Genomic DNA, 23,877 nt, shown 5'->3' on the forward strand with positions numbered 1-23,877 from the left:
TTGATGAGGGGACATTTTTACTTCGGAGGTCTCAATATCTAGCCAGATTGACTGTGGGTCACAAGAGACCCAATCAGCTACATAAGACAATAAGGAGCTCAATTGGTACCTCCTAAAATCTGGAAAGTCCAGTCCTCCCCTTGCTTGTGGGAGCTGCAGTTTTTCTAATTTAATAAGGGGCTGTCTATGATTCCAAATAAAGGAGCTGAGCCAGCTGTAAAGCTCACACAATGCCTGTCTCAGTAGCATCAGGGGGAGCATTCTCATAGGATATAAAAGACAAGGTAGGATATTCATCTTAACTAGGGCTACTCTGCCTAACCAGGATATTGGGAGATCTCCACAGCGTCGAAGGTCCTGTCTTATTTTCTCTAATTAGTGCACGAAATTAGCTTTATACAGCTGACCAAATACTGGGGTGATAAAAATACCTAAGTACAGAAAACCTTTAAGTGACCACCGAAAGGGAAAACAAGATCCGTCCGGTAAATTAGATACACTGGCAAGGCCTCCCAACTGCATGGACTCAGATTTCATGAAATTGATTTTAAAGCCTGAGAACATACTAAATAAGCTGATCACTTGGATTAGGCGGGGCACAGATATCAACGGATCACTTAAGAAGAGGAGGACATCGTCCGCATATAGAGTGATTTTATGTTTGCCCGATCCAAACCTCGGAGCCGTTATGTTAGAGTCAGTTCGTATAGCTTCCGCCAGTGGTTCAATCACGAGCGTGAATAATAATGGTGAAAGAGGACATCCCTGACGACAGCCCCTGCCAACACTAAAGCTATCCGAACTTAAACCATTGGTGATCACTGCTGCTTTGGGATCATTGAAACCCATTTAGTAAATACCTCTCCGACATCAAACCTTTCCAGTGTATAAGAAAGATATGGCCATTCTACCCGATCAAATGCCTTCTCTGTGTCCAAGGAGTCAACTAAACCCTGTTGACAGGCTTGTATTATATTTAAGACCCTTCTGATATTATTAGTTGACCTGCGGCCCTTTATAAACCCCCTTTGGCCCTCTTTTATGATGTATGGTAAGACTCTCTCCAATCTTAATGCTAACATTTTAGAAAGAATTTTGAAATCCACATTTAGTAAGGATATGGGTCTATATGATGAGAAATCTTCTGGGGCCTTTCCCTTTTTAAGAATAAGAGTAATATTTGCTTCTGTCAATAAAGGCGGGAGGCAGCCCTGACTATGTGAATAATTGTACATATTTATGAGTGGCCCAGCCAGTTCCCCTATAAATTCTTTATAGAATTCAGCCTGGAATCCGTCTGGTCCAGGCGCTTTGCCACTCTGAAGCTGCCTAACCGTGTCGGGTACGGACTGCTCCTCAGATGCTGTCTGAACTGCTGTGCTTTTCCAGCACCACTCTAATCTAGACTCTGGTTTCCAGCATCCGCAGTCATTGTTTTTACTTACTTCCTGGGTTGTCAGGGGGGCATTCAAGATCAACACCTGATCCGAGATTAAGTCCGGAAGGGCCAAATTTTTAAAGAAGGATTCCATCTTCTCAGTTCTATCCTCACAGTCCTGCGATTTATACAGTTCAAAATAGAACTTTGTAAAGGCTGTATTGATATTTTTACGATCACAAGTCAAGGTACCGGCACTTTCTCTAATGGACGTAATAGCTCGAGGAGCCTTTTTTTCCCTAACAAGGTACACTAGATAGTTGCCAGGCTTGTCGCCATATTCAAATAATCTCTGCTTTGCGAATAATATTTCCCTTTTTGCTGTTTGAGTAAGTGCAGTATTCAAGGCTGCTCCAATGGCTGTGATCCCTTGTATCTTAGTAATAGAAGGCCTGTCAACATACACTGTCTCAGCTACCTTCAGGCGAGTCTCGAGCAGGTGCTGTTGCTCTCCCTTTTGTCTTTTCTGGGTCACAGAATATGAGATGACCAAACCTCATGCATAAGCCTTAGTGGTCTCCCACATCATTGATGGGTTACTGGCCGTACCGGAGTTAATTTCCCAGAAGGTTTTGAATTCCTGCAAAAATTACTTTGTAAATTTGCTATCCTTCAATAAGAAGGGATCCATATGTCAATGTCAGGAGCCTATCCCATCATCCCTAATCTTGACTTCCATATATACTTGTGGCATGATCAGAAATAGCTATCTTACCTATTTTACAAGACAGTATGGAATTCAAAAGGGTCGAGGGGGCTAACAACATATCAATTCTGAAATGGCACTTGTGTGTGGATTAGAATAGAAAGTAAAGACTCTACCTTGGCGGTGAAGGCACCTCCATACATCCACTAGCCCAAGCTCCTTATTCAGATCCTCCAATTGTCTAGATCTCAGAGATATACCCGTAGTGCTCTTAGGTATCCTATCTGTCTCCGGGTCCATAATACAGTTAAAATCTCTTCCTATAATTGTTTGGCGGCCTCCAAAAGCCATCAACTTAGAGAATACTTCCCTTACAAATTTAAAGGGGTGTGCCAGGGGGCAATAAAGATTCAAAATTCCATATTCCTCTCCATGTATTAGGACTTTGATCAATATATACCATCCAGACTCCTCTTTTATCTGGCTTAACATTTGGAAAGGAAGATTCTTCTGAATAAGAATGGCTACTCCCTTACTTTTTGAACTGAAAGATGAGAAAAAAGCCTGATCAAATCTGCCTGTTGTAACTTTATATGTTCTTTGTCAAGTAGATGTGTCCCCTGTAAGAGAGCTACATCAACCCTTTCTTTTTTGAGACTTGATAATATATTTTTCCTTTTGACCGGTGAATTACTCCCCTTGACATTCCAGGTACACCATCTAAGCGAATGGCTAGCCATGATTGTCCAGACAAGCCCAAGACCTCCCAGAAGGAAGAACCCCACTCAAAGAACCTTGAATAAAGACCGTAAAAATTTCACAAATACAAAAATTCTTTAAAATGTTTAAACCAACACAATTAAAAGCTATTCCTAAGTGAAAAAAACAATGCAAAACATATTTGAAAGGAGACTTTCCCCCTTGCTCCCAGGGTGCATAACTACCTATCACTAACCCCACCATAACCTCTCCTAGCTAGGGCCCGGCCCTCGGCCCAGGCGTTATAGAATGGAGTAGACAAATTCAAATATTTTATAAAACCAGAGTTAAAAGTGAGTAACCCCCCCACACCAACATCTGGGTGTATTTAGCAAACACAGTAAAAAGAAAGAAATGTATAAAATTACAAAATTACAATATTATAACCTCAGCAATTATTAGGCAACAAAGTAAAATGAGGAAAGAAGAAAACCCTGCTCTTAAGAAAAGGGCAAGACAAAATAAACTCCCCTCACCACAAATTGAGTAATCTTCATGAACTATAAAAAGGAAATCAAAGGAAGAGTGAAGAACAAGCCCCCCCGCTCCCCCCCATCGGGGAAAAATGAGTGGATGAAGGATGAAACAAAAGTCATTATCCAAAAGTCATTGTCCCACAGTCTATTTAAGAGGGTCCAAGAATTCTTTTGCTTTTTCCGGCAACCCAAAGTTGTAAATGGATCCTCCTTGGCTGAGGCGCAGCGTTGCCGGATAACGCATGGAGTATTGGATATTTAGATCTCTCAGACGCTTCTTCGCTTCATCGAATGCCCTCCTCTTACAGACCACGGCTGGAGAGAAGTCCTGAAATAACATTATTCTGGAGCCCTTGCGCATCATGGCCTGGGGATCCTTCCCCAGGACTCTGGAGGCTTCCAGGAGCATTTGTTTTTCTTTTGTAGCATTGGAGTCAGATTAGAACCGGGCAGGGTCGCTGGTCTGACCCAGGCCTGCATATAGCAACAAGGTGGGCCCACTCCACCTGCACCCGGCCCAGTCCCGACTCCAACTTCAATAATTGTGGGAGCCATCGCTCCAAAATGTCTACAAGCTGGCCTTCCTCTTCCCGTTTGGGAAGCCCAGCAACCAAACGTTTTTCCGACGGCCCCGATTATCGAGGTCATCAATGCACTCCTCCAAGGTCCAGATTCGCTGCTCGAGAGACCGTACATGACCCTCAGACGACTAGGCAGCCGTCTCCAAGGCCGCGGCCCTTGGCTCTGCCCCTCCGACGCGCTGCTCAAGTTTTTCGATTTCTCAGTCATGCTGCAGAAGCATGACTGAGATCGACTCCCACCTGCACCTGGACTCCTCAATAAAGGCGTCGATCTTCTCTTGAAGTTTGGTGATCCCGGAGAGCAGGGTCACCTCTGCAGGTAAGCCCCCCCGAGACGGCTGCGGACGTTTCTGCTGCTGCGGGAGGGGGTGGGGGAGCGGTCCCTGCCTGTTACAAGCTGCAGGAGTTTTTGCCGTTAGTCATTTTAAAAACAACACCAAACTGTCCAAGTTGATGTGAAATGGCTAACTATGCTGGGCAAAAGCTATCTTAAATGATTTAAAGGGTGAGGTGCAGGCGGGTGCCCCACTCTGCCCGAGTCTTAGGCAGAGCACCACAGACTCAGACATGCTGTGTCACTGCCATCTTGAATCCCCTGCACTTAAAACTTTTAATTCAGACCTATGTTGTTTAAAAGAGCACTGCTATAGTCAAAAGATGATTGAAGATGTAAATTCAGTGATTGTCTGGTTGAGTCCAATGTGAATGCATGGAGTATAGCACCTGTACAGAGTCAGTGGAACGTCAAAAAGAAAGTCTAAAATGAAGAGATAATGAGAGACTGACTACCCATATCTCTTTTAGAAGGAAACCATCTCTGCTGTTATGCTTGTGTTTTACTTTTCCAGGGATATGCAAAAATATTGAATTAAAAACTGAAACCCCTGATCACTGTGTGTCAGTAGCCTGATATGCTAGTGTGTGAACTAATGTGCTGTGAAGGTCACAGTTTGAGAATAGGCATTAAACACTTCTGCACTGGAGGTAAGGAAAGGGAAAAGCACTCTATCACTCTGAGTGCTCCCATCCGAGTGCCATTGAAAGGAGCCTGGTCAGAAGAATTTCAATCAATCTGCAAAGCCAAAAATCTTGAAATCAATTGTGCAACCACCAAAGCCAATGCTACCAATACCCTCAATGTGACAGCCACAACATTCTTCTACTTACTTTTCTAAAAAATCTCAGACTGATCTGTACATTTTGTTGGCTTTTAACTTTTATTGGACTCATTTCTTATTCATAATCTGTGTGGATGTGTCATAGAGTCATAGAGTCATAGAGATGCACAGCACAAAAACAGACCTTTTGGTCCAACCCATCCATGCCGACCAGATATCCCAACCCAATCTAGTCCTAAAGCTATGCCCTCTAGTTCTGGACTTCCCCATCCCAGGGAAAAGACTTTGTCTATTTATCTTGTCCATGCCTCTCATAATTTTATAAACCTCTGTAAGGTCACCCCTCAGCCTCCGACGCTCCTGGGAAAACAGCCCCAACCTATTCAACCTCTCCTTATAGCTCAAATCCTCCAACCCTGGCAACATCCTTGTAAATCTTTTCTGAACCCTTTCAAGTTTCACTACAACTTTCCGATATGAAGGAGACCAGAATTGCACGCAATATTCCAACCAATGTCCTTTACAGCCGCAACATGACCTCCCAACTCCTGTACTCAATACTCTGAGTGTTGTATTATTTTATCGTCTCATGCTTAGGAACAAATAAACTTATTTGTTAACTCAGAAGGCTTGGCTAAATTGACTCTTTCTAAAACATATATTCATTTGGTCCGGGTGAAAGGTATTCCAAAAGGAAGAGGTCCTTTTTCAAATGAGTCGCACATTCTCCCTGTGTCTGCGTGGGTTTTCTCCGGGTGCTCTGGTTTCCTCCCACAATCCAAAGATGTGCAGGTCAGGTGAATTGGCCATTCTAAATTGCCCATAGTGTTAGCTGCATTAGTCAAGGATAAATATAGGGTTGGGGAATGGGTCTGGGTGGGTTACTTTTCAGAGGGTTGGTGTGGACTTGTTGAGCCGAAAGGCCTGTTTTCGTACTGAAGGGAATCTAATCTAATCTAACCTAATGAGGGGCTGGATGAATGAAAAAGGGGAAACAGTTATCCCTCATTTCCAACAAGTTTAGTGATTTGAAGTATCATATCTGGAATCTTAACAAATTAAGGAATCTCACTTGGGAACTGGCCATAGCACAATTTTAACAACAAGGATCAAGTGAAGAAATTAGGATTGTTCCCCTTGGAGCTAAGGAATTTGAGGGGATACAAAAATGTAAAGTATTTTTCTTTTCTCTCTCCATCACTGTCCCTTTCTCAAGTAGCAGATAGACAACCTAAATCTTCTGAGTAACTTACTTTGTAGATGCTGACAGTTCTCTATTATAACCTGCTCGTCCAACAGCTGGCAAGGTCACTTGCTCAAAGTCAGTGGGGTCATAGAATCATAGAGATTAGATTAGATTAGATTACATTACAGCGTGGAAACAAGTCCACACCGACCCGCCGAAGTGCAACCCACCCATACCTCTACATTTACCCCTTACCTAACACTGCGGGCAATTTTAGTATGACCAATTCACCTGACCTGCACATCTTTGGACTAAGGGAGAAAACTGGAGCACCCAGAGGAAACCCACGCAGACACGGGGAGAAAGTGCAAATTCCACACAGTCAGTCGCCTGAGGCGGGAATTGAACCCGGGTCTCTGGCGCTGTGAGACAGCAGTGCGAACCACTGTGCCACCGTGCCGCCCACAGCATGAAAACAGACCCTTTGCTCCAGCTCATCCATGCCGACCAGATATCCCAACCCAATCTAGTCCCAATTGCCAGCACCCGGCTCATATCCCTCCAAATCTTTCCTTTTCATATACCCATCCAGATGCCTCTTAAATGTTGCAATTGTACCAGCCTCCACCACTTCCTCTGGCAGCCCATTCCACACATACACCACCCTCTGCGTGAAAAAGTTGCCCCTTAGGTCTCTTTTATATCTTTCCCCTCTGATCCTTTACCTTTACCCTTTAGTTCTGGATTCCCCCACCTCAGGGAAAAGACCCTATCCATGCCCCTCATGATTTTATAAACCTCTATAAGGTCACCCCTGAGCCTCCGAGATCCTTTACCTTTACCCTCTAGTTCTGGATTCCCCCACCTCAGGGAAAAGACCCTATCCATGCCCCTCATGATTTTATAAATCTCTATAAGGTCACCCCTGAGCATCCGATGCTCCAGGGAAAACAGCCCCAACCTATTCAACCCCTCCCTATAGTTCAAATGCTCCAACCCTGGCAACATCTTTGTAAATTATTTCTGAAACCTTTCAAGTTTCACAGCATCTGTCCAATAAGAAGGAGACTAGAATTGCAAGCAATATTCCAAAAGTGGTCTAACCAATGTCCTGTACAGACGCAACATGACCTCCCAACTCCTGTACTCAAGACTCTGACCAATAAAAGAAAGCATACCAAATACCTTCTTCACTATCCAATCTACCTGCGACTCCACTTTCAAGGAGCTATGAACCTGCACTCCAAGGTCTCTTTGTTCAGCAACACTTCCTAGGACCTTACCATTAAGTGTATAAGTCCTGCTAAGGTATGCTTTCCCAAAATGCAGCACCTCACTTTTAATTAAATTAAACTCCATCTGCCACTCCTCAGCCCATTTGCCCATCTAATCAAGATCCCATTGTATTCCGAGGTAACCTTCTTCGCTGTCCACTACACCTCCAAATTTGGTGACATCTGCAAACTTACTAACTATACCTCTTAAACTCACATCCAAATCATTTATATGATGTGACGAAAAGTAGTGGACCTTGTGGCACAGATCCTTGTGACACTCCACTGGTCACAGGCCTCCAATCTGAAAAACAACCCTCTACCACCACCCTCTGTTTCTACCTTTGAGCCAGTTCTGTATCCAAGTGGCTAGTTCTCCCTGTATTCTATGAGATCTAACCTTGCTAACCAGTCTCCCATGGGAAACCTTGTCGAATGCCTTACTGAAGTCCATATAGATCACGTCTACCGCTCTGCCCTCATCAATCCTCTTTGTTACTTCTTCAAAATACTCAAGCAAGTTTGTGAGACATAATTTCCCACGCACAAAGCTGTGTTGACTATCCCTAATCAGTCCTTGCCTTTCCACATACATGTAAATCCTGTCCCTCAGGATTCCCTCCAACAACTTACCCACCACCGATGTCAGGTTCACTGATCTATAGTTCCCTGGCTTGTTCTTATCACCTTTCTTAAATAGTGGCACCATGTTAGTCAACCTCCAGTCTTTTGGCACCTTACCTGTGACTATCGATGATACAAATATCTCAGCAAGAGGCCCAGCAATCACTTCTCTAGCTTCCCACAGAGTTCTAGGGTACACCTGACCAGGTCCTGGCGATTTATCCACCTTTATGCATTTCAAGACATCCAGTACTACCTCCTCTGTAATATGGACATTTTTCAAGATGTCACCATCTATTTCCCTACATTCTATATCTTCCATGTCCTTTTCCACAGCAAACATTGTTGTAAAATACTCATTTAGTATCTCCTGCAGCTCCACATAAAGGCTGCCTTGCTGATCTTTGAAGGGCCCTATTCTCTCCCTAGTTGCCCTTTTGTCCTTAATGTATTTGTAAAAACACTTTGGATTCTCCTTAACTTTATTTGCCAAAGCTATCTCATGTCCCCTTTTTGTCCTCTTGATTTCACTCTTAAGTATACTCCTACTGCCTTTATACTGTTCTAAGGATTCACCCGATCTATCCTGTCTATACCTGACATGCTTCCTTTTTTTTCTTAACCAAACCCTCAATTTCTTTAGTCATCCAGCATTCCCTATACCGACCAGCCTTTCCTTTCACCTTAACAGGAATATACTGTCTGGACTCTAGATATCTCATTTTTGGAGGCTTCTCATTTTCCAGCCGTCACTTTACCTGCAAACATCTGCCCCCAGTCATGGGTCCTTTTCTTAAACTTAATGTCTTTGGGATTTTACTGTCACTTTAACTTTATTGCCTGAGTGGAAAATGACAGTGACTTCCAGATAGATTAAAACAATGCTGAAGTGGATTACAGTTAGCAATGACCCCAAAAGGTCAAAATATTTTCCCTCTTTTACTTTCCATGTGAGGTCAGGAAGAACAGAATTGATTTTCTAAACACACCAGGAAAACGTAGGCCTTCAATACTGCAGTCATGTTTCCTTACCAACTGTTTGGCAGTCTCTGGGCCACATTAGATAATCCACCACTCATGAAAATAAACCAGGTCCTATTTCTGGAATAGCGGATGAGTTTCTATTAGACCATTGTTAAAATTGAGCCTTCAGTTGGGTTGGCTTTAGGTTAGGATTTTCAATTTTGGAGTTAACACTTCTGCCAAGGCCCAATGTATGTTACCTCGTGTGATCCCATGCTTTTCACTACATTAACTGTGCAAGTGAGATGTTTTGTAAGTGATTTGGAGAATCATATGGAAAGAATAAGTAGCATCTTCTGGAGCTGGAAGTTCTGATGCCATATTGAAAAGCCAGCTCGACACTACTTCAGTTTCTACAGTCCAGGAGCTAAGTAAACACCTGAGTTGGTTCACCTAAGAATGTCTTGAGGATGCCTCAGAAGAAATAGACACTTACCCTTAGAGGTTCTGTTGGTGCCATCTGAGAAAGAAGGATGGTCCTCTGCATGGGGTATAACACAAGGTGACACCACCACTATCGACAACAAAACCATCTGCAAAATGTAAGAACAAAGAACAACAACATTACAGCACAGGAACAGGCCCTTTGTGCCGATCCAGATCCTCTATCTAAACCTGTTGCCTATTTCCTAAGGATGTGGACCCTTCTGCTCCCTGCCATTCAAGTATCTGTCTAGATATATCTAAAATGACACTATCATGCCCACCTCTCCCACCTCCGCTGGCTACGTGTTCCTGGTACCTACCAACCTCTGTGTAAAGAACTTTGCACGTATACATCGCTTAAACTTTTCCTCTCTCATTTTGAACTCATGATCCCCAGTAATTGAATCCTCCCACTCAGGGAAAAAGCTTCTTGCCATCCGACCTCAGTCAAGTATCCCCTCAACCTCCATCTTTCTAATGAAAATAATCCTAACCTACTCAAACCTTCTTCATAGCTAGTGTCCGCCATACCAGGCAACATCCTGATGAACCTCCTCTTCACCCTTTCCAAAGCATCCAGTAAGTGGTGATATCTTCTCTGCGCTCAATCACATTCACAGGATCATCATTCAGACCAACTGTACCACTGTGCAGACATCTCAAAAACATGGAATAGCCGGCAACATTTAGCATTACATGCATTATGTCCACAGAAGGAATCACAACCCATGACATGCAGTCAAGGTACTAACCCTTCTGGGGCACAATGCTTCCTAGTCACTTATTGGGACTTGTCATTACCTGGGATGGTCATATAAGATTATAAAGTGCCCCTACATCCATTGCCATCACATTCAATTCTTCTCTTTATCTCACTGCAATACAAACTCAGCCACAACCATGTGAAAGGGCAGACTTGGGTCATTCCCAAAATGCACCAGGAAGCCTCTAAGCAACATCGTGATCTGCTGTTCTTAGATCTGTATGAAGGTAAACTCATTGATCCACATAAGCTAGCAGCTGTATCTTCACTAATTAATTTTTTCTCTTTTCTTCTCCAGGCACTAGTGTCACACATGAGCCAGATCAGTGTCTGAGACCACAGCCTCACCCCATCAGCACCACCATCTCTAGCTCCAAGACTTCGACTTTACTCCCCGTACCTCTTCTTCAGAAGGAGAGAGAGTGTGGTGCCAGCGGACACCCACAGTCAGAAGAACAACAGACTGGCACCCTGGCAACTATATCCCATGGCACTCCAGAAGCCCAGTACCTCTTCCTCCTCTTTGCAGTGCTGAGGTTAAGGGGGATGTACTTGTACCACTCCAGGAGATTTCTAGCAGCCCAAGAGCCTCTTGGGGCACCTGCCAAAGTCTTCAAAGTCACCTAAATGAGCCAGTAAGAAAACCCCCTCCACCAAATTGCAGATGTCAGGACAGCTCCTAGTGTATTCTGAGGGAGAGGCTATTCTAATGTCTGTTGTAGTCTCATTCTACCAATAGGAGACTGAGAAGGTGAACAGAAGTGAACGTTGTGAGGCATTGCCAATACTGAAAGGATGTGCTGCAAGTCAATCACACATCTTTGTATCTCTCTCAAAGTCAGTAAAGTGGGTGACTGCAGATTGCCTCATTCAGCAGGGAATCACACACCTATTTGTTGGCAATTAGAGTCAAGATGCTCCAGATTACCCTTGGGGAGTCACTAATGTTAAAGATATGAGTTAGGGCCCAGAACCTGGGCCTGGGACTTTGTGCATGCATCTTACTGAGAATAAAGTTAGAACGTGTCATATAACTACACAGTTTCTGGGGAAGGAAAAATCTGTCCAACTTCTGGGGTCATAAAATCATACAGTACAGAAACAGACCCTTCCACCCAACCAGTTCATGCTGAACATAATCCCAAACTAAACTAGTCCCCTCAGCCTGCTTCTGACCCAAATCTCTCGAAACTTTTCCTATTCATGTACTTATCTGAATGGCTTTTAAATGTTGTAATTGTGCTCACACCCACCACTTCCTCAGGAAATTCATTCCACATGCAAACCATCTTCTGTGTAAAAAAAAAGCCTCTCATGTCTTTTTTAAATCTCTCCCCTCTCACCCTATAAATGTGCTCCTAGTCTTGAAATCCTCCATCCTATGGAAAAGGCAACCGCCATTAACTCTAGCTATACCTCTCATTAATTTAAAAACTTCTTTCAGATCACTTCTCAACCACCTTCAGTGAAAAAAAGCCTATCTAGTCTTTCTTCATAACTCAAAACTTCCATATCTGGCAACTACTGATAAATCTCTTCTGAACCGTTTCCAATGTAATAAAATCCTCCCTATAACTGGGTGACTAGAACTGGACACAATTTGCATGAAGAGGCCTCACCTGTGCAACCTCAATATGACTTCCCAACTCTTATACTCAAAGGGCTGATCAATGAAGGCAAGCGTGCCAAACTCCTTTTTAACACCCCGCCTAGATGTGACACAACCTTCAAAGAATTATGTACCTGCACCCACAGATCCCCTGTTCTACAACACTACCCAAGACCCTACCATTAATTGATTAAGCCATACCCTTGTTAGTTGCACCAAACGGCAATACCTCGCATTTATCCAGATTGAACTCCATCTGCCATTTTTCAACCCATTGATCCATTTACTCAAGATCCCTTTGCAATCTTAGAAAACCTTCTTCACTGTCCACTATGTCATCAAATTTGGTGTCATGTGCACACTTAGTAACTATGCCTTCTATACTCTCATCCAAACAATTTAAATAAATGACAAACAAAAAAGGACCCAGAACTGATCCCTGCGGAACACTGCTAGTCACAGGCCTCCAGTCCTTAAAGCAACCCTCCATCATCACTCTCTGTCTCCTGCCATTAAGACAATTATGTGTCCAATTGGCAAGCTTATCCTGAATCCCTTGTGACCTAGAAAGTCAAAGGGTATGAACTTGAAATTGTCTGTATTATATGTTAATCTGTGACAATTTTGGAACTGAATGGTAGCAAGAGGTCAAGATGTCATAGCCCATATTAGTGGTAGCATTGTCAATGAGGATGCTCAGGCATTGCGTCCCTTGGGGAGATGGTAGTGTCATGATAATGTTACTAAAGCAAGTAATCAACAGCCCCAGAATGTTGTAGGGCTATGGGTTCATAATCCCATCATGAAAAGTTTGAATTTAATAAATCTGGAGACAAAAGTCTAATGATGACCATTAAACCATTGTCAATTGCTATTTAAAAACCATCTGATTCACTAAAGCCCTTTAGGGAAATCTGCTGCCTTATCTGGTCTGGTCTACATATGATTCCAGACCCACCGCAATGACTCCTCACTGATCTCTGGGAAATATATTCTGGCCTCGCCAGTGACTCCCACATCCTTGAATGAATAAAACAAATCGCATCACTGCAGGAGTAGTGAGGGTATGTCGTACAGTCTCCCGATACTTGAAAACTTGGTGTTATTGACCAGGGAATAGACTTTCTATTGTGATTCCTATGTCCTTGAGACAAGGAACATTTTAGCACAACAATGCATTACAGATAGGCCCAAAGTAACACGAGCACTGTAGCTATTGTTGACCTAAGACGAGGTATCAGCTTTAAGGTTATGAGATCAGAACCAGAGCTAGAATGAAAACCAACATTTTATTGCAAAGATAATGCAAATTAAAATTCATCTCAACCAGTGAGAAATGGTGAATACAGCATGCAGAGGATTAACAACTAGCAAGGTACCTCTTTCTCACTCATTCTCAGTTTCTCTTTTTGTCTGTCTCTCTTTTTCTATCCTTGTCTCTCTTTCTGTTTCTCCATCTCTCTCAGAAATTTCTTGGTAAATTTATGTAATGACTAAGAATTGTATTATTTTAATACAATTACAGTAATGAAAACTGCAATATTTTCAAGTAAATGGCAAATAATCAAAAAATATCTGTTTAATTTTTAAAAATCTTTTAAATCTCAGGAACATACAGATTACTGCCTTGAAGTTATTTAAAAAAAAACATGATTATGGTTCCTGTGAATAAAGTTAACTAAAATAAAATTTTGAAAATTTAAATAGTGCTCTGAATATTTACACGGACAGAATTGATAGAGCATAAACAGCAGTGTATGTGTGGGAGTCTGCAAATTGGTCAGGTTTAGCACTGGTATTCAGCTAGAGGTGTAAGACTGAACAAAACAAGGGGAAACACATTCTTATTCCAAATGCTTGTGCAGAATAACAAAAAGCATCAGTTAAATGAATATTGTATTCCACAAAGTTATTGAATTTAATGCAGTAGATTTTGAAGCATCACCACAACACTGACAGAAATGAATAGAAGAGAGAGGTTTCCTATCCCAAAAGTGGGCCACTAGTGTTAGATATGGTGCTGGATGTTGAGAAGGACCAGGACTAAAAGAATGGAGGACATAGGAGCTGCAGACTGCTGTTGGTACTTCCCTTCACTGTCGTGTAATAGATACAATGCATTCATTTTTCAGCTGGCAAGATTTGAATTTATTACCTATCCTTAGCTTAATGATTGATCAGTTCGGTTAACTGGACAGCTAGTGTAGAGAGGCTTGCAACATTGAGTGGTGCCAACTGAGTCTGGGTTCAATTCCTGCACCGGCTGAGATCACCGTGAAGGACTCTCCTTCTCAACCTGTCTCTCGTCTCTATCTGGCAATCTGGTCAATTAAACTAACACTGTAAAATAATCCAGCAGGGTTTAGACAAAGGTTATAAAAAAGACAATTTGTGGTTAAGTCAGTTTTACGATTTCCCCTTAGAGGTTTCCTACTCAGATTATTTTAGTCTTGAAGCCAAATGTATATTATAATGAACAAAATAAAAGATGTTGAAGTTAATTCTCAGATATATTACTCTCTCTAGTTTTGCAAAGCTAGATTTGGGGAGTAGTTATTCAGTAGGACACACAGAGCCCAAGAAGGACAGGTTACCTCAGACATGTACCATTTGGTCAATAGGATTTGTAAGGGTATTCAGTCATTAAGGTCAATCAGTAACCACTTGCTCATACCAGGATATCATCAGAATGACATGCAATGTCATGGAAGTTTTTGTCACTGGTCACTCAGCTACACAAAGGAAGGTGATGGCCTCGTGGCATTATTGCACAACTATTAATCAGCCAATGTTCTGGGGACCTGGGTTTGAAATGCACTGTGGCAAACAGCGGATTTTGAATTCAATTTTTAAAAATTGAAATCAAGAATCTAATGATAACTGTGAAACCATTATTGATTGTTGGAAAAACCCATCAGGCTCACTAATGTACTTCAGAGAAGGAAATCTGCCATCCTCACCTGGTCTGGCATTCATGTGACTCCAGATCCTCAGCAATGTATTGACTCTCAACTGCCTTCTGAAATGGCTGAGCAAACCACTCAGTTGTGAAATTGCTATGAAAATTCCAACAAAAAAATGAAACTGGATGGATCACCTGGCATCAAACTAGGCACCAGAAAAGACAACGGCAAAAACAGCCTGTCAACTCTGCAAAGACTTATTTACTAACATCTGGGAGCTAATGCCAAAATTGGGAGAGCTGTCTCATAGGCTAGGCAAAAGTGAGGACTGCAGATGCTGGAGATTAGAGTTGAGGGTGTGGTTCTGGAAAAGCACAGCAGGTCAGGCAGCATCTGAGGAGCAGGAGAATCAATGTTTCGGGCAAAAGCCCTACACCAGGAAAGGTCTCATAGGCTAGACAAGCAACAGCCTTCATAGTCATCCTCACAAAATCATACCTCGCAATATCCCAGACACCAACCTCACCATCCCTGGATGCATCCTGTCCCACTGGCAGGACAGACCCAGCAGAGGTGGCAGCGCAGTGGTATAAGGATGGGATGGAGTTGCCCTGGGAGTTTCCCTGGGAGTCCTCAACATTGACTCCAGACCCCATGAAGTCTCATAGCTTCAGGTTAAACATGAGCAAAGAAACCTCCTGCTGATTACCACATACTATCCTCCCCCCGCTGATGACTCAATACCTCTTCACGTGGGACATCACTTGTAGGAAGCACTGATATTAGCAGCAGTTATGGGCCCCTTATATAAGGGAGTATTTGCTAACCTTGGAGATCATTCAGAGAAAGTTTACAAGAATGATCTTGGGGATGAAAGGCTTGGCATACAAGGCTGAGGACACTGGATCTGTAATCGATGGAATTGTAGAAGGATGGGGGGAGGGGGGTGGGGGCGGAGGGGATCTGATTGAAACATACAGAACAATGAGAGACCTGGTTAGAATGGATGTAGAGAAGATGTTTCCACAGTAGGACAGACAAAGATCTCAGGGCATAACTTCAGAGTGAAGGATGAACCTTTTTAATTGAGATGAGGAGGAATTTCTTCAGCCAGAGGGTAGCAAATCTATGGAACAAAATGCCACAGAAGGCTGTGGAGGCCAAGTCATCGAGTGTCTTTATACAGAGACAGTTTCTTGATTCGTAAAGGGATCAAAGGTTTTGGGGAGAAGGCAGGAATTGAGAAGCATATCAAATATGATCGAATTGTGGATCAATGGGATTAATGGCCTAATTCAGCTCTTATACCTCATGGTCTTATGGTATTAGATTAGATTAGATTACTTTACAGTATGGAAACAGGCCCTTCGGCCCAACAAGTCCACACTGACCCGCCAAAGCGCAACCCACCCCATACCCCTACATTTACCCCTTACCTAACACTACGGGCAATTTAGCATGGCCAATTCACCTGACCTGCACATCTTTGGACTGTGGGAGGAATCCAGAGCACCCGGAGGAAACCCACGCAGACACGGGGAGAACGTGCAAACTCCACACAGCCACCCGGGTCACTGGCGTTGTGAGGCAGCAGTGCTAACCACTGTGCCACCGTGCCGCCCACGGTATGTTAGGTTTCTAAAAATAAAACCATGCATGAGATCATGTTTGTAAGTACAAATGCTCGTAAGTTGGAGTTTGTAAGTCAGGAACCACTTGCAAGTAGCTCTTTTATTCTATTTTTACTTCATCTCTTTCATGCAATAAACTTCTGTTTTCTTGTTAAAAACAGACCCGTTTCAGTGAAGGACCTCCATATTTAATTAAAAAGAAATGTGATCTATGAAGCAGGATTTCAATGTGGGATTGCACTCATTCAGAAGTAACTTCAACTGGGACCGTAACAGCTGCACCAACACCATGGGACCTGTCCTCTATTTCTTTTTCCCCTTCAAGCTGCAGGTAGCAAGAGTAGCATACAACACCAATGCTTGGCGTCACTTTCCACTATGTTGCAATTGCTTGTTCCAGGTCAGAGAGCCTGTTGGTACAAAAGGATTATCCTGAAAGCCAAACTCTTCCTTCCACAGTTAATCATAGAATCTCTACAGTGCAGAAAGAGGCCATTTGGTCCATTGAGTCTGCCCTGATCCCCTCAAAGAGCATCCCATCTTATATTTACCCTGTAACCCCGTATTATCCATGGCTGACCCATGGCTGATCCCTAGACACTATGGGCAATTTGGCATGGTCAATCCGCCTAGTCTGCACATCTGTGGACTGTGGAAGGAAACTGGAAAACCCAGCAAAAAGCAACGCAGACACAGGGAGAATTTGCAAACTCCACAGAGATAGTCACCCGAGGGTGGAATCAAACCCAGGTCCTTGGCACTGTGAGGCAGCAGTGCTAACCACTAAGCCACCATGCCGCCCCATGTTAATTTTTAAATCAGCATTAACTTTTCACAAGAATGCAGCAAGGGGTAAATGTAACTCCCATTTAACGTCCATTGCTCGAATTCAATAAATATAAATTAACATTCAATTAGCACCTCCTGCAAAACAAACATTGCTTGTAGTGTTAGTTACAGTTCTTGCAGGGTATTTTGTAAATGACATTAGTTTTACTTGTTACCTGTATAAGATCTTTCAAGTACATTCGCTGCTGTTTTACCGTGTTGGTGGGTTTGTGGTCTACCATGACGCTAAGGGGTCTGAGTAATCTGGCATACAGATAAGACAGGACATCACTTTGAATGGGACAGCACATCCATTCTAGTACAAGAGACACAAATGAGAATTCCTAGAAGCATGGCATTTCAACTGGAAATGTATCAACAAACACATTGACTTGGATCCCATTTACCACCTCCTGAGAAAAAGAACAGGAAATGACATCACCACAGTAAATGACATCACCACAGTAAATGACATTACCAACCCAAGGAAACCTAAACACACAAATAGAAAGTGGGCCAAACCACCAGTGCTTCATCTGAAGGCTCACTGATGATGTTACCTAGTATGGTGATGAAACGTCTGAAAACTAATCTTCCAGCTCAGTAAGCAAACCTATATCCAGAACCTCAGTCTGAACTACAAATCTTCTCAAAACTCACTAAGTGTACAGTACCTTTAAGAGAGTGAATGACTTGGCAAGCACACTGAGTGCTGGAGAATTTACAATGTAACATTTAGTTCAGAATAGATAGCACTGGCTGAGTTGCTATGAGACAAAAACAAATTTGAATTCATCTAATCAGTTCAATTATACCCTAAAAAACCAAACTCCAATCAAGTTTGAATTTAGTAAATTAACAACCTTAAAAACCAATGACACAATCTGATGCTTTGAGGGTAGAAGACCAGGTAAAATTGAACAGTTGGGAGGAGAACTGCCAAGCCACCAGCCTGTAAAGACTGCCCAGAGAATAGATCTCTTAAAGGGACCTTTATTGATCAGTAACCTGTGAAGCAGAATTCCCAAGAAGAAGAAAAGAAGACAGGAATACAGAGAAGAACTGAAAGCTGTCTAGTTTTGAGATAAGAAGTTTTGTAAATCTTAAATTGGAGGTTTTATCAGACCAGTATGTCGAGGGGAAAGTAAAAGATAGGTTAGACAAATGAGTTGTAAATAGTTCTCGGTTATACTTTAAGAAAGGAATTTGTTGACTTTTATTTTAAATAGTTCTTGGCCTCTTGAATTTTCACAGATTGCTGCATAGGATAAATCTTTTCTGTGTTGTTGGGTTAAATTGAGCAAGAGGGTTTAAAAGTTTGGGGGATCATTATTTGGATTTGAACTGTTTTAGACAGATTTGAATAGATTTGGGGTTACAAAAAATCTCAGCAGATTTAAACACTTGCAGGTTAGTGTCCTAGATCTTTAAATAAAATGTAGGTGAGACAATTTGTTTAATTTCAGTGACTTATGGTTGATTAAATTAAAAGTGAGAGAAATGGCTCTTAAAATTACTAAAATAGGTTCTGGGATTTGAAGACGATGCTCAAATTTGCCAGGAAAGTTTAGAAGGAAAGAAAAAAGGCCATACTTTTAGAATTAGCAAATAAGTTAGATTTGGGTTTAACCAAGGACAAAAGTAAAGCTGAAATTGTAAGGGAGTCATTCAAACTCTTAGGTATGTCAGAGAAGCAGAGACGTGCAGGAGAGGTAGAAAAATTTAGATTACAATTGAGGAAAATGGAGTTAGAAGATAAACAAAGGGAGAGAGAAAGGGACAGAGAGAGGGAGAAGAGGAAAAAGAGAGAGAAAGAAGGTTCTTGGCTGAGCAAAGAGAGAGAGAAGAAAGGGAGAAAGAAAGAGAAAGAAGAGGGATAGGAAAAAGGAAGAGGGAGAAAGTTCTTAGCTGAGCAAAAAGAGAGAGAATTTGAACTTGAGAAGTTGTGACTTAGCAATGTCAAGTTAACAGGATGGAGATTAAAAGAGAAGGTAATGATATATATAGCTCTGTCAAAACTCTGCCACATTTTGATGAGAAAGATGTTGAAGCCTTCTGTATTTCATTTGAAAAATTGGCTAGGCAGATGGAGTGGTCCGAGGATTTATGGATAATGCTAGTTCAGACTAGACTGGTAGGTAGAGCTAATGAGGTATTTGTTGCACTGTCAGATGAAGAGGTTAAAGAGGCTATTTTAAGTGCTTTTGAATTGGTACCAGAAGCATATAGACAGCGGTTCAGAAACACAAAGAAGGAACTAGGTCAGACTTATCCTGGGTTTGAAAGAATTAAACATAGTCATTTTGATCAATGGGTGTGTGCTTTGAAAATAAATAGGGCCTTTGAGTCTCTAAAAGAGATTATTCTGCTGGAGGAGTCTAAAAACTCACTTTCAGAGATGGTAAGAATTCACGTGGAGGAACAGAAAGTTCAGGAAGTGAGAGGGGCAGCAAAATTATCAGATGAGTACATGTTGGTGCACAAGACAATCTCCGGTCAGGATTTCATCCTGTGAGGGATAGAAGTTGGGAGAAGGGCAGATCCTACACGACAAAACCAAGAGTAGAGAGCACTGGTGAGAATTTACCACAGGATAAAAAAGAAGCCCGAGAGGGTGGGTGGGAGTTGAAAGGCCTCAGGTGTAATGGAGTGGAACACAAAAAATTACAGTGGTTTCAGAAGGGCACTGGGCACTGCCAGAAGGTGGGATATGTAAAGACACGTGCTGGTTGTTAAAGAAAGACGCTGTGGGAAAATACGTGGTAAAAGAAGCTAAGCCAGTGGCATTAGTGAAGATAGTAAAGGAGACCCCGAGTAGCTGCAGGAGAATGCACAGCCTAGGTAGAGTTTGGGGTTAGTATCTAATCTCTACAAACAATTTGCCTCTATAGATAAAGTTTACTCAGAAAGAACAGGGGGAGATGGACAAGAAGTTATAATTTAGAGACATACAGGATCTAACTAGTCACTGATAGTAAGAGATGAGCGAATATGCACTCTTTCTGATCTGTTACCCGAGAGTGTGATAACATGTGGGATAGTTGGATAGAAATTTAGCATTCCCCTATGAAAGATCAGGTTGGAGTGCCAATTTAAGACTGGGGAAGATACAATGGCCGATTGACAAAGTGTCAGTTCCAGGAATTCAGTTTGTTCTTGGGAACAATTTGGCAGGATCCAAGGTGGGAGTGACACCCTTTGTTGTGGTGAAGCCCAAGAAAGACCAAGAAACTGAGGAGTTAAAACAGAAATATCTGGTATTTTCCCAAACTGTGTGGTAACCAGATCCCAATATCTAAAGTCACAGCATGAAGCAAAAAGTAGAGAAAAATGTAGGAGTTGAGGTTCAGTTAGCAAATACCTTGTTTGACATAATGGTGCAGGAAAAACCTGAACAGGCAGAGGGTCAGGGAGAAGTGCTTGGTCCTGAAAGACTAAGAGACTTGCAACAGCAAGACAAAATGATAAAAGATATATATGTGGTTGCGTACTCCGAAAAGGAGGCAGAGAATATTCCTGAGGGTTATTATCTGAAAGATAGAATCCAAAGGCAGAAATGGAGACCACAGCAGGTGAGTGCAGAGGAGAAATGGGCCGAAGTGCACCAGATTGTGTTGCCAGTAACATACAGACAGAAGGTGTTATGGGTAGCACATGAACTACCTGTAGGAGGTCACCTAGGGGTATGAAAGACTCAGGCTAAGGTACAAAAACATTGTTATTGGCCTGGAATGCACAAGGGTGTGGTTAACTTTTGCCGTACGTGTCCTACATGGCAAATGGTAGGTAAGCCACAGGCGGTAATAAAACCTTTATTGCCAATTCCCACACTTGAAGAACCTTTCACATGGGTTATAATTGATTGTGTAGGTTCCCTCCCAAGAACTAAAAGTGGGAACCAATACTTGTTAACCATAATAGATGTGTCTCCCAGGTTTCCAGAGGTAGTTCCATTATGGAGTATCAAGGCAAAAAAGTTGGTCGAGGGGTTAGTAGCTTTCTTCACACGGTATGGGCTACCCAGAGAGATTTAGTCGGACCAAGGGTCAAAATTTTACTGCTAGGCTGTTTAAGAAGATTATGGATAGCTTAAGAATACAGTACTTTAAATCCAGTGTGTATCATCCTGAATCCCAAGGAACTTTAGAAAGGTGGCATCAGAGCTTGAAGACCATGTTGAGAGCATACTGTCAAGATTACCCGAATGATTGGGATAAAGGTATCCCCATTCGTATTGTTTGCCATTAGAGATACTCCAAATGCTCTCTTGAGTTAATATGCACGTATGAAGTGAGAGGCCCTTTGAAATTAATTAAAGAAAAATTGACAGGACCAAAGTCGGAGATTTCACATTTTGATTATTCATTGGAGGTGAGGGAGAGACTAAATCAAGTAGGTGAGTTAGCTAAACAACACCTAAAGAGGGCACAGTTTTGAATGAAGCAGGTGACAGATTAAAGTTCTGAGACTTGGATGTTTTTGCTACGGGAAAGCGTTAGTACTGTAACCAGTGATAGGAGATCCTTTTGAAGCCAGGGTTAGTGGTCCCTATCAAATTGAGAAAAAGTTAAGTCAGGTGAACAATCTAGTAGAGATGCCAGACAGAAAAAAAGTATCGGATATGTCATGTGAACATGTTGAAACCATATTATACTAGAGAGAAAGAACTGGAGAAACAGGTGTTAGTTACTATCCTTCAGAGTGAGGAATCAAATCCAGATGATGTGGATTTTGACGTGCCTCAAAATAGATTAAAAAATGAAGAAGTCCTTGAGGAGTGGGATATGTTAGTAAGCTCTCTGTCTCAGGAGCATAGAACGCAGTTGAAAGATTTGTTACTGCCGTATAAGGACATATGTACAAATCAGATGAGGAGGACTAATGCTATTGTACATGAAGTAGATGTAGGGAATACTGCTTTGATAAAACAACACCCCTATCGGCTTTATCCTTTCAAAGCTAGACAGATCCAGATGGAGGTGGAGGCCATGCACCTTTGTTTCAGGAGGCAGTCACACCTGGGAGATTAAGTAATTCACATTCAGCTAGTGATCAGGCACAAAAGAGTGTGACTATAAGGAGGCCAGGTAGGGGGAACCGGAGTTCAGGAGTGGAGGAGCCTCAGCCCTTGACCTTGTCCAACAGGTACGAGATTCTTGCTCCCTGTTCGGATGAGGAAAAGGGCTCTGGACAGGATGAGCCAACTGACCAAGGCACCATGGTCCAGAAGGCCATTCAAGAGGGGGGAGCTAATAGACAAGTAGTGGTTATAGGGGATTCTATAATTAGGGGGACAGATAGTATCCTTTGCAAGCCGGATCGGGAGTCTCGCATGGTGTGTTGCCTGCCCGGTGCCAGGGTGCGAGACATCTCCGACCGGCTTGAAAGGATATTGGAGCGGGAGGGGGAGGATCCAGTTGTTGTGGTCCACGTTGGTACCAACAACATAGGCAAGACTAGGGTGGAGGACCTGTTTAGGCATTACGAAGCACTAGGCAGGAAATTGAACCACAGGTCCTCAAGGGTCATAATCTCCGGATTACTGCCCGAGCCACGTGCCAATTGGCATAGGGACAAGAAAATTAGGCAAGTAAACACGTGGCTAAGGGATTGGTGTGGGAAAGAGGGATTCCACTTCATGAGGCATTGGCATCAGTTTTGGAACAGGGGGGATCTGTACCATTGGGACGGTCTCCACCTGAACCGATCAGGTACCAATGTCCTAGCGAAGAGGATAAATAGGGTGGTCAGTAGGACTTTAAACTTCTGAGTTGGGGGGAAGGGAAAGTCAAAGCGACAGGGAGTATGGAGGTAAATGGCAAGATAAGCAGCAGGATAGAATGTTTCCAGGCGGATTTAAAATTGAGGCAGACTGAGAATACAGTAAAAAGCAAGGATAACTTAGGACATATGACTTCCAACATCTCTAATGATAAGGAAGTTAGCATTAAGGCACTTTACCTGAATGCTCGTACCATACATAACAAAGCCGATGAACTAATGACACAGATAATAGTGAATGATTATGATATAGTAGGCATCACAGAGACTTGGTTACAGGGGGGTCAGGACTGGCAGTTAAACCTCCATGGTTTTTCAACTTACCGAAAAGACAGAGAGGTGGGCAGAGGGGGTGGGGTTGCCTTGTTAGTTAAGAACAAAATTAAATCTATGGTATTGAATGACATAGCGTCGGATGATGTGGAGTCTGTGTGGGTGGAATTGAGGAACCACAAAGGCAAAAAAAACAGAATTGGAGTTGTGTATAGACCTCCTAACAGTGGTCAGGACCAGGGACACAACATGTACCGGGAAATAGAGAAGGCATGTCAGAAAGGCAAGGTTACATTGATCATGGGAGACTTCAATATGAAGGTGGACTGGGTAAATAATGTTGTTAGTGGATCTAAAGAAAGGGAATTCATGGAATGCTTACAGGATGGATTTTTGGAACAGCTTGTCATGGAGCCCACAAGAGAGCAGGCTATTCTGGACCCAGTGCTTTGCAATGAACCAGACTCTATAAAAGATCTTAAAGTAAGGGAACCCTTAGGAAGTAGCGACCATAATATGGTAGAGTTCAGGCTGGAGT

The sequence above is a fragment of the Chiloscyllium plagiosum genome, chromosome 2, assembly GCF_004010195.1.
Source record: "Chiloscyllium plagiosum isolate BGI_BamShark_2017 chromosome 2, ASM401019v2, whole genome shotgun sequence".
In the NCBI taxonomy this organism is placed as follows: domain Eukaryota; kingdom Metazoa; phylum Chordata; class Chondrichthyes; order Orectolobiformes; family Hemiscylliidae; genus Chiloscyllium; species Chiloscyllium plagiosum.